Source organism: Centroberyx affinis, unplaced genomic scaffold (assembly GCF_046629955.1).
Source record: "Centroberyx affinis isolate AG114_WGS23_722 - 3 ecotype Tasmania unplaced genomic scaffold, CSIRO-AGI_Caff_v1 ptg000277l_1, whole genome shotgun sequence".
Taxonomy (NCBI): Eukaryota; Metazoa; Chordata; class Actinopteri; order Beryciformes; family Berycidae; genus Centroberyx; species Centroberyx affinis.
Window position 1 is genome coordinate 13,384 of NW_027278956.1, and position 9,694 is coordinate 23,077.

Here is a 9,694-nt window from a genome sequence, read left to right on the forward strand (position 1 = left end):
AGCACACCTCTGTTATGCCAAGCCTTTTCACAGGGGGAACTTGCATTTTTGTGGGGGACGTAATGAGGCTACCGTGCCATACCACACTGTTTTATTTATTTATTTTTATGTATTTAATCTGCTGTTTACATATCATCCATGGTCGACGGCTTGTTTTGCATGCAGAGTGACATCTGGAGTTCACACTTACGCATTCTCCAGAAAGTGTGATTATGCAGACTGGGAACTGGACTTTTTGTTTTCTGCTGACGTACATATTTGTTATTGATTGAGATGAAAACAAATGGTAACATGAAGTGTCTATTACTTTTTTCTGGTCCTTACGCTCATTTGAATGCAGTCAATTATGCATCTCCATTGACAAGTCAAAGAAAATGCTATTTATAGCTACTTTTTAAATGTGACTGAGTGGTTTCGCCCATTTGATGTAGCCAATACTTTGCAGATGGGCTCAAAGCCAAACTTCCCTCATTTCTCTAATAATGACAGAATTATCTTTGTTCACATATCCATTGTTGCCTGAACAAAACCTAATTACTTTTGTTTTCTTTAATGGCCTTTCTTGTGACAGGCAGACAGTCGGGAGATAACAACCAAAGAGTCAAGAATTTATTAATACTGAGACCTTTATGTTATGGTACTTTACCATTAAATTTGTATATCTTTCTTGACCTCTGTATTCTAGCGCTTTTTTAATGAGGCTAGTTTTGAGACTAGTAATGAGACTAGTTTTGTCTCTTTAGTGCATTTGTTTCTATTTGACCTACACACACAAATAATCTCTTGCCATTTGGCCTTGCACAGCTTTCTCCTGTGATTTCCTGGAAGCTGCTGGAGCAATTTTTCATAATCTACCATGTCTAATTGCACTGAGATCAATAGATTAACAGATATTCAAGCTGGTACACATATATATGCTGAACAGGACATTCAGACAATCGTTTTCCCAAATAATGGCACATTCAGTTTGGCCAAAGAGGATAAAGATGCCTCTGTGCATAAATTTAAGCATCTCAAACAGAAGAGGACCCTTATTTCATGGAATGACCCTTGAAAAAGTAAGACAAAATGATCCCTCAACACCTTCATGAGAGCTCAGTTTATGACGCAAGAAAGAAGACTATTTTTCATTAAATGGTGTGAAATTCTCAACAAGGCGTCATCGGACTTGACTGGCCTTATTACTGAATTCACTCAGAAAGAACTCAGAGGTTGAGTCATGTATTGCTACCTGTGAGGAGAAGCTGAAAACATTCAACAGAAACTGATGTAGAATATAGTATATCCAAGACTATTTGAGCTCTAGCCTTGATAAAGATCCTAATGTTAAAACTTCAGCAATTTAAAAGAGATGTCATAGATTACAGTGGTGGGCAGGTATACTTATTGCTGTCCAATAAACCATCTGGCTAAAGCAGGCAGGTAGGCTTTGACACCCGTATGCACACCTCCAGATGCAGCACCTCAGAATTGCCATCTGACACATATTTTAGACCCAGTGCACCAGTCACCACAGGGGACCCAATCGACCCTCCGGACAAATAAGATACAAGCCTGAACATGAGGCTCTTGAGTCCTTTGGGAGCAAGAACCTCCTTGGGAGCAACAGGGAGATTATTGGACAAATGTAGCGGCCTGATGTTGATGAAACGAAACAACTATCATGCAGGGGTAACGAGGACAACTTCCCAATGAACCACTCCTACATTCAAACTGGAAATTGATACATTTCTCTTTGCTGCATGCTGCATGCACTGAGATGCAGTACTTGATGAAAGAGCACCCCTCTAGACCGCTATTGTACATCCTACTTACTGTGAAGTACACAAAACTCTTACAAAGGTCTCCGGGAGACCCAGAGTTAGTGGCATCAATAGTTTACCCAAGTCACTTTCTGATTATCTTGATACCTTATTCTCCCCTTGGTGATTGAGCTTCCTTCCATGTTATTTAAAAGGCACCAATGACTTTATTGAACAAACATCTGAGTTGAGAGTGCCAGTGATGAGAAGATCCTCCTCGCTGCATTTAATGTGACCAGTCTTTATACCAACATCCAGCACAACAAAGGTTTGGAAGCGTTGTTTGTGGACACAAGGGAGACCAAGATCCCCTCAACACAAACCATTACTTGTAATTATAACCAATCTTCTTCTCACAATAACTACTTTTTTTACGAAAAAGGTTTTTATTGGCAGCAAGCAGGCACAGCCGTGGGAGTATCCATGGCACCAGAGTATACCAATTTGTTTCTTGGTTTTCTGGAACAGAAAAAACATCTTATCTACTCTAATAATCTCTAAAATCTTCAGGGCTGAAATAAATGCATCAATTTGATGACTACCTAAACAATATTTGTGAAAACATTAATTTCAGCATGATATATGATAAACAAACTATCAGCTTTTGGACACTGTGCATGATACTATTTGTAAAAACCACAGGCAAAACAGTTTGAACCTTTGAAAACAGGCTTGCTATTTAATCAATTCCTGGGCGCAAAATGTATTTCTGCCAAGATCCGTGACATTGAACTCGAAGCATGAAAATCTATGACCAATTCTACACCAGAGGCTACCTTAAGATTTAGCTCGATCAGGATCTAACACAAGAAAGGGAAAAACTATAGTCCAGTGTACCAGCTATAGCCCCATGAGTACCCGAATAAAAGACGGCTTCAAAAAGCCACTGGCACATTTTCAGCACAGATGAGACTTTAGGTGACCTATGATCTCCCTCTCTTTGTGCCTTCTAGAACATCACAGGCGGGCTGGTACAGTACATACCGACACTACGGGTCCCTAATCTTCCCCTTTGAGCATACAAGGACAGGTGAGTTTCTTTCTATGCCGTCATTGTGCTGCCTGCAAAAGCATCAAAAGGTGAAAACATTCACCAGTCATCCAAGCTATTCAAGATCAGACACTGCATTACATATCGACCTGTGAATGCTGTGAATCTTTTCCAGTCCTTGTGGCCTCTCCTGCACTGACAAAACCAATCGACAATTACGTATCCGCATTGAAGAACATATAGTAAGTGATATTCACACGCTGGACTGGAAGTTATTGGTAGTGTGACCTGGTGGTCCCACACTATAGGCACACGGACTTAGAAACAAGACTCCTCCAGACAGAATGCAGTTAGATCTTTAATATGAAGACTATTTCACCATATAGACTCAATTAGGACTTCAATGTTGCATGTTTTTTGTATGCCTAAATATTTAGTGTATGTAGTAATGCCTACCCTGTTCTCTTCGCTCCCCCTCCAGATGTGTCAGCAAGTCTTTTTTTGGGTAAATAATCTCTCATGTTGCCATTTTTTCACTATTCCTATATCATTCCATTTGTTTCAGGGGTAACACTTTACAATAACCATTATCAGGGTTCAAACTGAGTCCCAAGTGCTGGGGGTCCCAACCAGAAAGGGGTTGGTGTGGGAGGAGTGGCAGTTTCCTGTCATAAAATAGTAAACTTAATGATTTATGAAGGAGATTACCTGAGGCCACCAACGGAACAATACTGCTAGCCTTTTAATTTTTCTTCACCATTCCACCAGCAAAGTGTCATACAGAGACTGTATGTTTAGCGTTTCAAATTCAGCCTAAGGCAGTAAGCTAGCTAGCTAAACCTAGTACATCTTAGCTAGAGTAACCCAGGTGCTCTAAGTAAAAAAAAAATAATAATATTTTTTTGAAGGGACCAGCACAAAGTGAATTTTTTTTATGATAAAGGTACTTACTTAAGTTATTCACACACGCCAAACGGTGAGTTCCTCTCATATCTACGCAGAGAAGAAGCCTCAAGCCTGACACGAGAATTCGCGTGGTTGTTGTTGGCACTTGTGCTGCATTCAGTGGAAATCGGAAATTTGGAACACTTACGGAGATTTAATTTGACACCCCCCACCCCCCAAACTCTTTCTTATGGGGTCCCTTGTCTCTCGTGGGGGGTCAGTAGGCTCCTTTAGTAAGCCCCTCCCACCCCCACATCAATTTGAACCCTGACCATCATTAAAATGGCGGATTAATCATTATATTTATTCATCATAATATTTATTCATTCTTATTCAATGGTTAAATAACAACTAATTGGTCATTAGTTAATTTCCTACATTATTTACTTACTAATTAATAGTAAATGATATAGTAAACATTATTTAAAGCTTAATGAATGACATGTTAATACATTTATATGTCGTATGATCACTTAAGAAATTAAATCAGTGATTTCTGATTACTTTCGTAAACAATTTGTAAAAATTGTATAATTATCCATGTTAAACAAATTAAAAATGAAACCTTCAGATTCTCCACGCCCTCTTTTGGTGCATCATTTGGTACTCCTGTGCGTAAATGTGCCAACTGCTATTGCCTAGGCCTCTGCTGTCTAAATATCCAGAAATGGTCAGTGTACTTTGACACTGATGACAATCATGTGAGACTGAAATGCATTTGTCCTTTTTATACTAGTAATTTCATGGCACTGAACATTTTGTTATGGCACTTTATTAAATTAGTATATTTTTCTTGATCTGGGCATTCTCGCGTTCAATTTAATAAGGGTTTTTTACCCTCAAAAACCGGTGTGCGCGTTTTATCTCTAGTGCATTAAAACTGAAACCACATATGAATGGTTTGGCCAAACTCAATTCAGCACATCAATTCTGCTTCGGGGTCTGTTGAGGCTGGTAGAATAATTAAATATTTTGTTTGTTTTGTTTTTGCAAAGGAAAATGGATGGGTCTCTGCTGTCAGTTATGATCTGGTGCTCAAGTCTGCCCAGGCCTGTCAGTCAACATTTCTCTCTCTTGACATCAAAGCATTTGATAATCATTCAGCTACAGATGCTGAAGAGGGAAAAAAGAGTGCCGTGCCTACAAATTATGCTGCCTGAGATGTCTCTTTGTCATCAGACTAAATTGCATGACATTTAACAATAAATTGCATTTTTGCCCATTTGCTTAGCTGAATGTGCAAGAGCAACAATCAGAGATGAATGTATGCAAATGAAAAGTGAATAAGTGACAGGAATAGAAGAAACAGGCGTCTCCACTCTGAAGCATCTAATGGCTTTTTGGTTTGATTGATTGGAGGGGGAACATACGCTGATGAAACAGACTTGTCACTTTGATTATGGAGATGAGTTTCTCCGGCAAACATATGTTTACTTCTCAAATCACTAAAGCCTTTGCCGGCCCACTTCCATGTGTAGGTGAAGCACAGTGGAGGCACAAAACCCTAAAGCCGCAGGTGGACAACCTCAAATCGAATCTGAACCCCCCCGCGAATCGTTTTTTTATTCCGATCTGGACTTTGCATCTTCTCTGTAGAGGCGAGTGTTCCCTGATTGATCGGGAAGGGCCGGAATGACTGAACGGCTCATAGATGTTTCCCTCTGATGGAGCCAGCAGGTAGCGATTACCTTGGAGCAGCAGACAGCCCCCGTCTCGAACATTAGCGCGTCTCCGCTGAATGGAGGGGATGCGGGCACCCGGCATTAACTAAATTAAGTAAACCTATTAAGGATAGGGAGAGCAAATGAAGTGAAATGCTTTGTCTTGTATAAACGAAATGTTGTGCGGGTCTGGCCGAGTGTGCTACAAAGAACCTCGGTAACTGCCAATAACTAGAGTGGGATGATCTGCCCTTGGAGCTGGCACTTAAATCAGACAGCATAATAACATTCAGATGGTCTCCCTGCATGATGATGACACAGCACTGGCGAGCAACGCCCCTCCTGTGCTGCTGCCCTTGGCTGATAAAGCCTTTGCCCTTTGCGTTTACACAGTTTCCTCAACTTCCAGCACCGGCTGTTCAGCTAAACGTCAGTGAAAACCCACATGTGAATTCAGAGCACATGTTTTTGGACACATGTTGCTTTTCAATGTGGATATGTGAAATTTCCCATTGACATTATCCCCTGTGAATTGTCTCGTTGAGCGTGACATTACATTTTTCACATGTGAAACAAATATAGACGTATCTAACGGCAGGTGAAATTGTGAAAAAAAAAAGTTCACGTGAAAAAAAAAAAACCCTAGACACTCTAGATATTGAATTTTTTACATCTGAAGTAAAAACTGTGACTGTGTTGGTTCACATGTGAAAACCAACATGTGTCCAGAAAGCACATGTGCTCTGAATTCACATGTGGGTTTTCACATGTGACTTTTTTGTAAGGTGACACTGAAATAGTCCCAATTATCAAGCTTTCATCTATTATTGCCAGCCTGAGCACCTGAAACCCATGACTCCCTCCTAATGTGAGAGTGGAAAGGTAAGCGGGCTTTGCATAACTTGAAGCCTCACATGGTTTATTGAAGGAGACAGCCATGACCGAGCGCTGGGTACTGCCAGGCTCGCTGGTCAGAGTGACCCAGTTCAAGCCGAGCATCAATCCATGCCTGTATTACCGACCGGGTATGCAGGGCACATGCCCCGGGACCCCAGACCACCAGGGGCCCCAAAATATTCTGAGTCCCGCGTCCGTGTTCAATACATTTTGCAACATTTCACTAATTTCAATTGAAATGTGCAGCCAAGTGGGACCCTGACACACACTTACCTGCCTCAGGCCCGTAGGCCACAGTTTAAAATGATTATTGGGGCCAAAGTCACAGCCTCTATTGACACTGGGGGCCCTAAACAGGATTTCTTTTGATATTTTAATGTTGACACATATGCTACATTCCATAGGAACAATGTTGAAATTCTTAGTCAGAACTGAGGCAGCAGAACCACAAGCCACAAGGACAGAGGACCCAGACAGCAGTAGTGAGCCGGACAAAAAAGTGCCAGTATTGGTCAAGAAAAGTAACATCACCGTTCTTCTGTTAACAGTTCTAAAGCCTTGAAGTCTTGAAGGTCCTCATTTTCATGTCCACACAAGAGGAGAGACCCACATTCACTTCTGTATTTATTACATTTTATTTTGATATTCATGTGCTATATCTTATAATAGGTAATAAAAATACAGTGCTTTAAACACAAATTTTTTACTCAGTCTTTATTGCTTGATGGCAGGTAAAGCTAGATATGACAAATAAAAAATATTAGTTAATATTCAACTAATACTAAATTAATAACCTTACCTGGGTGGACTCTTTCACACTGAAGGTCGACCTATGTATTTCCCAGATCACTAATCTGGTGTGAAAGATTGGCCACTGCTATACTGCTGCAGCAGCTGTAGTAGTAGCAGCAGCAGCAGCAGTGTTGTTGCTCGCCACTACTGACTAAAACCACGCAGCTTCAAAGTACTGCAGCAGCAGCAGTAGCGGCACCCACCACATTCCCTGGAGCCCCTGGTAAAGCTCTTACTGTGGACTTTGACAAGGGCCTACAATCGTATAAGATTAGATAAGGTAGCCGCCAAGCCACCTGGTCCACTATCAAAATTAATGAATTAATTTCGATAGTTTGGACCGGGTGGCGGGTTTGCGTCTCTTTGTACCAACCACCAGCTCTTCTAACCCTAACCTCCCCTCATTCGCGACCGCCAGACCACCTTTAGTAGGCTCCTGGCTGGCAGGCTAGCTTCAGCGGGAGGCGAACCGCGTCTGTTCGTACCAACCACCACCTCTTCAACGAACCGCCATCGCTAACCGCCAGACCGCCCCTTTGGAGCGGCTGGCAGGTCGGCTTCAGCGGGACACGAACGCTGCCTCTTCGTACCAACCACCAGCTCTTCAACGAACCGCGTTCGCTAGCCGCCACGCCACCCTGTCCAAACTATCAAAATTCACTTTTTTTTTTTTTTTTTCAGTTAATTTTGATAGTTTGGATTGGGTGGCGGGTTTGCGTGTCTTTACCAACCACCAGCTCTTCTAACCCTAACCTCCCCTCAAATTAACTAGAAAAAAATAAATAAATAAAGACAAAGTCACCAAACATGCCCATCAAGCCTCCAATAGCTACTGGTCTGAAATGAGGACTGTGTAAAAAGGTTCCCAAAGAGAGCCTCTTGCCGCGGTCCAAGCATTAGCTTTACCAGTGCCCAGGGGATACCTTACCGTGCGTGGTAAGGTATGAAGCTCAAGAGCTCAAGCGCGGCTTTTATGCTCTGGGCTGCTGTGACCAACCATGTCAGAATTCTGACTGTGATGATTGTGATGTCATCAGTGCAGCTGAGTTTGGTTAGAATGGTGAAGCAAAGCCATGTGCTGATTGGTTCCAATTGAATGACCAAAATGAGTTTGGATTATTTTAAATGATATTAAGCCTGTTACGTAGAACTTTATTTCTATTTGGAGTAGGCTTGTAGATGCATGCATTTACAAGCCAAACTTTTCAAGACGAATGGATGTAAAATAAGTAAAAATGTATGTGCAATTGGATGTCACATGCTTCTTAGGTGTGTGTGTGTGTGTGTGTGTGTGTGTGTGTGTGTGTGTGTGTGTGTGTGAGATATAGGCCTAAATGTTGTCAGCCTTGAAACATAAACATGCCACCAAGCCCCCCCATGGTCCAGCTGCACCGGGATGAAAGCGGTGAACAACTCGAAATTGTGTGGCTGAGTTCAGAAAATCAATAAAAAAAATACTACATGTATATGAATAGAGTTAAACTGTCCAAGTAGTCCATTTTGTCCAACAATGTCTGATAGGAAATAATTGCAATATTTGTGTGAATAATTCCCTGTAAGTCTCCTTTTTCTTTATGAGCAGTGCATTTAGTGAGTATCATCCAGCTAAGATGCAGAGCACTAATTATATACCTATCACCTCACCTCCTTAAAGCCACAACCTGCAATCCAAATGTAAACAAAGGGAAGCCCCACCACCTAAAATTAGGATCTAAAGCTTGCCTTGGGGTTGGACAAATGTTATCACTCTCAAATTGAATGAGCAAGCTCTAGATAGAAGGAATGGCAGTTTGTAATAGCTAAATCTGAGTTTCAGATTACTTTGAACCTGTAAAAGGTTTACGTATTGTTTATGCTTACCAAGAGGTGGGGGGCCCAATAGGACATGTGTGCCCAGGGGCCCTGTGGTTGGTTAATCCGGCCCTGCGTCAATCGAAGCCTGTTTCATCTGGAAAAGAGCATCTCAAGTCTCAGCCACCGTGAGTAAGCTGTTTAAAGCAATGCTCTTTGGATAAAACCTAGATCCATGGCACACTAACCCTAACCCATGACAAATCATCTCTCTTTCTTTAATCGAAACCTACCGGACTGTCAGATATCTAGCTATTCCTGGCTGTTGCTGGTGAACTATTATAGAGCCCCATAGAATATGAGACAATCTAGAGAGTGGATCAAATATTCTGTGAGCTCTTCCTCTTCGCTGCTTAGGGCTGATCTGGGCTCAATCCTCTCATGTAACACATTCAGGCTGAATGACAGCACTCACAGTCTGCACTCTGGATAATCATGCAATCAGAATGCATTATTTGGCTTCCACAGGTGCAAGACGACGAACGCGGAGCATTTTCCACTGACGCTAATTTGAGTCATATTTGGCTCATTCGCCTCGACAAATCTCTGCGGAAATCATTATTCCATGATGAGAGGGTGTTCTTCGTATTTGAATGTTTGGTAATGGGATGTTATGATCTATCATTTCAGTGAAAATAATTCCGTGGAGAATTTTATTATTAATATTTCAGTATTTAGGTCCATATAGCGGCTCTGACCAGCCTGGTAACAGAGGTTACCTGGTCTGACTGCAGCCTCACATTCACTGCAGAGAG